Consider the following 6,867-nt stretch of genomic DNA (forward strand, 5'->3'; position numbering starts at 1 on the left):
TGTGAAACAGATAATACAGGTATCAACATGTTGTCAGGAAAGTGTCAGGCGTCTTCTTTCTTGAAGGATTTTACTTTCTGCTTCCAGTAATACTGTTCTTCAAGTATTTGTGACAACACTATTTAAATCAAATGTTAGAACAACCCCTGCGGTTAACTGCCCCCTGCGGTGAACTGCCCCCCTGCCCTGCGGTGAACAGTGCACCAATCTCACGGGAAAGCAGCAGTTATACATATGATCCTAAAAGCCTGGTTCCAAGTCCTGGTCCAGCTACCAGTAGGCTTGTTTTTCCATAGCGTGTAGGTCACGGGGATACACCAGTATTCACATTTTAAATGCATGCTTCATTTCTCTCATTCTGTATGTGTTTCTTTGAAGCAAACCGACAACTGTTGTTTTTGAGAATTAATGAAAGGCCAAAGTAGAGGCCTGTATGGTGATTACTGAATGAGGCGGATAACTGCAATGAGTAAAACCCGGATCCTGCCCGAATCTGGAGCATGGACTGAAGTAAAAAGAGGTGTTCCAGGTTTTTTACTGTGTACAGTACAGTTAATCCTGCTTTGTGAAGCCAGCTTCTGATCCCCAGTGACCTGGGCTTTTGGGTATCACTGTACCCACTGCTACACATATGTGTATCATGTTGCCATAACTCAGTGTTTGAGCTGTGGAACATTAAATAAGGATGGTGCAGTCATATACAGACTATCTGCATGAAGGCCTAGAGCAACAAATGTGGGTTCAGACTGTTTTCCTGGGGTTGTTTTTGTTTTAGTGTTGTCATCACAGTGTTTTCGTATGCATGCCTAATAGAGGAGATTGACTGTTATGTGTAGGTGCTGTATCAGCCGCAAGGCACAGAGCTCTTTACTGAATGAGTGGGACGTAACCAAAAAAAACTATCACAAACCCACCCACACACTGAACACACTGTACCCTGAACAAAAACCCAACGTTCAGCCACACCGTGCACCCTGAATTATCCTTAAACACACCTGGGCTGCTTTGTATCACATAAGCTTTTATTGTATTGTTTTTATTTTTTACATATATTACATTTACATTTACATTTTTGTCATTTGGCAGACGCTTTTAATCCAAAGCGACTTACAAGTGCATGGGTTCTGCCATAAGTCAAAGCATCACATCCAGAACTAGCAAAATACACATGAAATGCTGTTCTAAACATAGTCGTCATCATAAGTGCATAAATATGACTTGAGAAATATGACTTGATATCTGAGGCAGGTTTCCTTCCTTCAGTGTGAAGCACTTTGAGGTCATGAGATTAACAGCTACAACTGTCCAGAGGTGAGGTGCGTTGCTCCTTCTCATTTTTACAAATGAAAACCTCTGCAAAAGCCACTGCTTCTCATAATGTCCTGGCAGGTAAAATCAGAGGTTTGCATAGGACACGGTGCACACACACACACACACACACACACACACACTCCCCCTCTGGCTGCGCTCTGTCTGCGATGCAGCTGCGCATTCTGCGGAAGTGCTTTGCTGAAAAACAGGAGCGAAACTCGAGCAGCTGGAGGCGTGAAACCAACCACCTGCCGCTGCGGCCAAACTGCTGCAGGAATCCCGTAACCCGTCTGTGGTTTCCTTCTTTCGTCGTTCTTTCGTCTTTCTTTTTTCCAGAAAGTAACATTCAGCCGGAGCAACATACACAGCTCGCATTCTTTCATCTGCAGTCCCAGTCACTCAGGCTCAGGTCCCCCATTCTGTTCCACTGCTGCTCTTACACTGAAGCCCCCTTAAACATGTGTCCTCATGAAGAGACAAACACATCGTTAAAGAACACAGTAGATCCTCTGATGAACAATGTATCTATAAAACTAACTGTTGACCAAGAAAAGAGTTAGATACACATACAGTTCAGAGCAGTTATTTTCCATTTAATGCTCCCTTTTTGCCATCAATTATAATAACAATGGGAATCTGTGCACTTTTTAGGTGTACCTGTACACCAACTTGTTAATACAAATATTCAGCTGGTTCAGCTGAATGTCAGAATGGGGAAGAAATGTGATCAAAGTGACTTTGGAATCTTTGTTGGTGCCAGACAGGGTGGTTTGAGTATCCCAGAAACTGCTGATCTCCTGGGATTGTCATGCGCAGCAGTCTCTAGAGTTTGCAGAGCATGGTGCAGAAAACAAAAAACACCCAGTGAGCAGCAGTTCTGCAGGCAAAAACGCCTTGTTAATGAGAGGTCAGTGGTGAAGCCCCAGACTGGTCAAAGCTGACCGGAAGGTGACAGTAACGCTAGTGAACACATGCGTTACAACAGTGGTGTGCAGAAGAGCATCTCTGAACACACAATGCATCAAACCTCTAAGTAAATAGGCTACAGCAGCAGAAGACCGATACATTTTTTTTTCATTTCGCTTTATTTAACCAGATTTTTCAACTGAGAAACTGTCTTGTGTGCCCCCCTTGAGCAAGGCCCTTAACCCTGCATTGCTCCAGAGGAGGATTGTTTCCTGCTTAGTCTAATCAACTGTACGTTGCTCTGGATAAGAAATGCCATTAATGTAATGTAATATATGTAAAAAATAAAAACAATACAATAAAAGCTTATGTGCTTCAGGGTGCACGGTGTGGCTGAACATTGTGTTTTTGTTCAAGGTACAGTGTTCAGTGTGTGGGTGGGTTTGTGATACACTGTTTTTGTTTTTACCAATCATAAAGTAACTCCGTTAGTGAACAAACACGCAGAGTGGACTTGAAGAGGGAGAATGGCTTTGGCATGAACTAAATGTGACCACTAGAGGGCAGCAGACGCTGTGTTTAACATGCTATGAGACACACAGGGTATTTCTCACTGACAGGCGAAACCACAGGTAAATGGCAAGTAGCTATTCATCTGCTATTTACTCTTATTCACACATCCCACCCCTGCAAAAACTAAAAATGGATGGGGCGTCCCGGGCGACATGGGGGGATTCCCCCGCACTTTTCAGTTCCTCAACTCCAGACTGTTTGCGACGACTAAATGCGAGTTTTTAACTTTACTCCCGTCTGTGGTGCAAAAATGCTGACAAATTCCGAGACTATCGGACCTTCCGGTAGACGTGGGATGCCTGCTAATTGTAGCATATACTGTGTCGACGGAGGTAATGAGATAAACCGCACAAGTGGTTTTGTTATAAAAGAAAACATTTGTTTCACAGTGGTGTAGACAATTATATTGAGGGGTTATCTTTAATTGCCCATTGACAATGCCTCAAGACCCGTGAGAATAAACACTGAACACTAATCAGTGTGAATTCCAGCTTCATAGAATTTCTTCACAGGTGAGAAGAAGAGCAGTTATCAGGTGATAACTCAAGGCACAATATCAGTGCACAGACAATTTCAACAAGAAGTGTAATTCATTGTTGAAACTGAATTGTAACTCTCAGCAATAATAGATAAAAAGAGCTAAAATAGGGGTTGAATCATGGACAGACAAGTCTTCCAGAGGAGTCCCTGGCTTCAGTTGCAAAGTTTTTGATAAATTGTGAATGATGACATATGTAACAGTAACCTGTCAACTCCTACTTTAACACTGTGCCAGATATTGCACAGTAGACCTTTAATTTTGGATATGGGAGCCTGGCAAGCCTCAGTAATGGAATAGCCAGGTTACAATTTGCAAAAACGCAAATTGAAAAACTTTCCGGAACCAGCTGTTTTACGGATAAATGAGATGAAGATCAGCCTGTACCAGAGTGACAGCGAGAGGAAGTGTGGAAGAAAGGCTCAGAAACAGCTCATTATCCAAAGCACACCACCTCATCTGTCAAACACGGTGGAGGTTGTGTTATGGCTTGGACATACGTTATGGCTTGTGTTTGTCATTGATGACGTCACGTCTGCTCAGATCCAAGAAAATACATCAAAACTGATTGGTCGAAGCTTCATCATGCAGCAGAAAAATAGTTCAAAACACATAGCCAATGCAAGCAGTGAGTGTCCAGGCCAAAAAGTGGAATGTTCTTGACAGGCCAAGTCAATCACCTGACCTCAATCCAATTGAGCTTGCATTTCACTTGCTGAAGACCAGACAGAAGGTAAATAGCCATCAAAAAAAGCAGGAACAGTTATTTTGTCCACTTACTTTTGGTCCCCTAAAATCGAGGGGACTGCATATTAAAAGGGTTGTAATTCCTCCTGTTCATGTAATATGAATGTAAAAAATCTAAAATTAAAGCTGAAAGTCTGCACTTGTTTTATTTGAATTGTTTATTTGCTGGAGTACAGAGCAAAAACATGTGTCACTGTCCAAATACTTGCAGACTGCACTGTATGCTTAAGAATCATTTTCTGACAAATCCATGCCAACTTATTTTCCCAGCTGCTGTACAGAATGCAGTAAATAAATTTTTGTGCTCCACACACCTACACCTGCACCTACCTGGAGCCAGACCTGGGCTAAATACAGAATTGTTTCAGTTCTAATTGGGCTTTTCTTGTGTGTTGGAAACTATGAAATACAAACCCCCTCCTTCTGGTCTTCTTGGTTGGCCAAATTGCTCCAGGCAAGATCAATCAATCAAGCACAGAAAAATATTTGAATCCAAAACAATGACGTATTTGACCCAGGTCTGCCTGGAGCGCAGTAAGACCGAGCCATACGTTAAATGTGTGAGCCTCGCAGGCATTTGCTCTTCTCCTGGAGGTGTACATGTACGGAGCTCTGCTATGAGGCGCTGCGGACAGCCGCTCGGGAAGGCTGGGCGGCGTTCCCTGTGGAAGGCGCTGGGCTGCTGATCCAGGCGCTGGGCTGCTGATCCAGGCAGATAAAGGGGTATTACACATGGGGCTGTGTTCTCACAGCCAGCCAGCCCATCTGCCAGCCCTCCCTAGAATGTACAAACTGATTTTTTTTTATTTTTTTTTTACTTTGCATTTATGCGCTCAACACATAGGAGAGCTTCCATTGCGGGACCCAGGGGATATGTATGTCTTTCTGAAACACACACAGCTGCTCAACGTCCACCGAAAGAGCAAATCCATCGCATAACTAACCCTCTCAGAAATGTACACTCTCAGGAATAAAGGTATGAAAAGTGCCTAAAAAGGTACAAATGCTTGTCACTGGGGCAGTACCCTAGAGGTGCGTAAAATTGTACACCTAGTCAGCAATATAGAATTAATGTGTACCTCTTGTGCTGGAAAAAAAGTACTTCTTTGTCCCCGAAGAGAACATTACTGTACTTTCAGGGTACATTTGGGAAATGTGATCCTTGAAGAACAAAAATGTACCTCCACTGTTACTTTATTTCTGAGAGTAGGTTGTTGGTTTAAGTCAGTGTTCTCGAACACCATTGCTTTCAATTAGCAGTAGTGTCAGGGACCAGAACAGTAACCCAGTAGTGAGACCACAGGAGTAAGCTTTCAAGCTTTATTTACTTGGCAGCAGAATAACCGGGCAAGAGTCGATAACCAGCAATCCATAATAAAGCGATCATGTAGTTCATAAATGATAGTCCAGGCAATGGGTCGGAACACAAGCAAACAGATATGTCAGGGATAATCCAATAGGAAGTCAAAGTCACAGGCAAAGAATTAGTAACAAACAGGCAAGCCAAACAAAAACAGAATCCAGAAACAAAAGACGCTAAGCCAAAAAGCATCAAAAAACTATGGGTTAAATTAGAACAGAAGGATAAATGAAGATGCAGAAGTCTAAGACAAAACAGGTCTTAACAGAAATCAATGAGAACTAACCGCTGGAGAGTATGGTCGGGACACACGAACAGAGGGGTTTTATACACAGGTAACGAGAGGGAAATGACAATCAGGTGTGGAAACAATCAGGAAGTGGGAGACAGGTGAAACGAATGACAGGGAATGAATGAAAACGCCATGGACTTCGACAAAAACAGAAAACACAGAACCTGACGGGTAGTGATTTTACATCAGCGTTAGAATGTTTAGTTAAGCCCATCCTAATCACATATGTATTTGTGATCTCAAACCGGGGGTTAAGGAGAGAGGGGCCAGTAACAGGAGCAGCAGGGGACTTCATGGGCCCCAGAATAGACATGGAAACTGGGGACTGGCCCCTGACTGCCCAATACCCAGGGCCCTGCTGCCCCTGCAGTGGTGCAAGTGCATCATCAGGAGGGACTGTGAAGCAGGGCACAGACTGCGCAGTGGCCAGCAGCGGCTGGTGAGACAGGATGCTTGCGCTCAGTGGCGACTGCTATAAACGGGCTAACAGGGCTAAGGCCTCCCTATCTTTCGAAGAAAAAAAAAAAATGTTTTTTTAATTCCCATTGTGTAGGTCTCGCTTGTCGTTTCATGTCAGTAGATGAATTGAAGCAGGGGGAATGATGAATTATGGGGAAAACCAAGAACAACAGCACCATCTAATGGTATTGAGAAAAACATAGGGTATGACCAATATTTTAGCTGAAGGGCTAGTTTTTCTCAGCCCTCGGTCAGCACATTACAGTGTCATGTGTGTGACATGCTACGTGATGTGTAGTAACACGTCCCCTCGATTTGTTATCCAGTGAAGGTGTGTGAGTAGTGGTGAATTAGTGAAATGGCAGGCACAAATATGAACAAGGTGGACTTTGCTAATCATCTGTTTTCTAAGATGTATTTGGAGGAAAATAAAGAGATTTGGGACCAAACAATGTGCAGCTCAGACAACAGGACAAACGACAAATTTTTAACTTTTGTTTTATTTGGTTTGAATGAAAGCACTGGCTACCTCACAGCGAGCGTAACTAAAAAGAAGCTTTTCTGCTTCCCATGTTTGCTTTTTGGAGGAGACTCGGCATGGAATTACAGATTTGAAACATTTATTAGAGAAAATCTGGATGCACGAATTGGAAACTCATTGGAAATATGCAAACTGATGAG

The sequence above is a fragment of the Conger conger genome, chromosome 10 (assembly GCF_963514075.1).
Source record: "Conger conger chromosome 10, fConCon1.1, whole genome shotgun sequence".
Taxonomy (NCBI): Eukaryota; Metazoa; Chordata; class Actinopteri; order Anguilliformes; family Congridae; genus Conger; species Conger conger.